Here is a 2082-nt window from a genome sequence, read left to right as displayed (position 1 = left end):
CAGGAAGAAAAAATTTTGGTAGTATATGTCACTTTTATATTGAGTTTCGACTTACGAATATGACTAGGAGTCCTCACAAATCACAATGTATGACTTTTCATACAATACGAGACTCATAAAATAGGCTAAAAAAATTTAGATATGGAAATAAGATGAGTGTTATATTTTAATACGATAATTTTTTGTATTTTAAAAATTATGGAAAGTACACAAATTGGAGGGTTCGATTTGTGTTGAAGAAATTAAAAAAATTTGGAGTACACAAAACGAAATTTTTTTAATTTCTTAAACACAAATCGTAGGGTCCAAGTACGAAAATTAGACGATCCGATTTCTGTACCTCTTAAAAATCGAACGGTCCGATTTATATTCCGTAAATTAAATCATCCCACATTTAAAAAAAATACTACATTAGATCACAATTTAGAAAAATACCGTTGTTATCCCAATATTAAAAATAAAAATGTACCATAAAATACACTTTACATAATGAATTATATTATATAAGGAAAAATAATTTGCAATCCAAATTTATTTTTTTATTTTTAAATATTTTATTTTTATATTATTTTATAAAAATTGTATATGTATATTTAAATTTTATTTATTTAAGTATCAATTAAAACTTTTAATTATTTAATGCATTATAATCACTTCATGCAATTAGATATTTCAAAATAAATTTATAAGCAATTAAATTCATTAAATAAATGACAATGAGCCGTATATGTTTTGATTTTTTTTTGTGAGCTTTTTGAAATTAATTTTTAAGCAATAAAAGATTTGCATTTTTCACCTAAATAAAATAAAACACAATATTTGGATCCAAGATAAAGATAATATGGAGAATATATGTGAAGTTTAAAATTCAAATTTTTGGAACAAATTTGAAAAACAAGAACTGGAGAAATTTAAGTAAAGATATCTGATTTAAATTAATCTGGACATAACTTAGAGAATGATAAATAGTCAAATACAACTTAAAAGAGAATCTAAATGAAAATATTTGATTTAAATCGTTACTATCTTTTTTTCCACAAAAATGGATAAAACATCGTCATTTTGTTATCGTGGATTTTTAGATTTGTTAGCTTATTTAACATCATGTTTATATTTAGAATCTGTGTGAACTACGAAGGAATTATCTTAATTTTATAATTTTAAAATAGATATAGTTTAAAAATAAATTTATTGTTAAATCTTATTTTTTATTTATTTTTATTTAACTAAAAAATTAAAAATAATATAAAAGTTCAAGTGAAAAAAAATATAACAACTTAATTATAAATTTGATAAAACTATACCAACTACAGAGGAATAATTACTCCTTTTGTTTTTATTGGGTACTGAAGCAACTGAAAAAGAAAAATACAAGATCCTGATTAGTATTTATAGGCTGATAGTCTGCAGAGGTCCAAGGTGCAAAAAGTGAATGACAGCTCAGAATTTGAGAGAATGCCAAAAAATTTAGATATGAAAATAGGATGAGTGTTATATCTTAATATGATAATTTTTAGTGTTTTTTAAAACTATGAAAAGTACTTAAATTGGACGTGTTTAAAAATTTTAAAAATTTTTGGTTTACAAATTGGACCCTCTGATTTGTGTTTAAAAAATTAAAAAAATTTGGAGTACACAAATCGGACGGTCCGAGTACAAAAATCAAACTATCCAATTTCTGTACTTCTTAAAAAATCGGATGGTCCAATTTGTACTCCATAAATTAAATCATCACAAATTTTAAAAAAATACCACATTATATCACATTAATAAAAATTTTACCAAATAATTCATCAAATATATAATCACATTAATAAAAATTATATTTTAAATATAAATATAAAAAATAAATATTTTTTCGTGCATCACACACGTTTATTTACACTAATTGCGTATTAACTCACATTAACTCACATTATAGAAAAAGCAAAGGATATATGCAAGAAAACAGGCAGAAAAAATTTTGGTAGTATATGTCACTTTTATATTGAGTTTCGACTTACGAATATGACTAGGAGTCCTCACAAATCACAATGTATGACTTTTCATAAAATGGGAGACTCATAAAATAGGCTAAAAAAA

Source organism: Arachis duranensis, chromosome 6, assembly GCF_000817695.3.
Source record: "Arachis duranensis cultivar V14167 chromosome 6, aradu.V14167.gnm2.J7QH, whole genome shotgun sequence".
In the NCBI taxonomy this organism is placed as follows: domain Eukaryota; kingdom Viridiplantae; phylum Streptophyta; class Magnoliopsida; order Fabales; family Fabaceae; genus Arachis; species Arachis duranensis.
Note: the sequence above shows the minus strand (reverse complement) of the source record.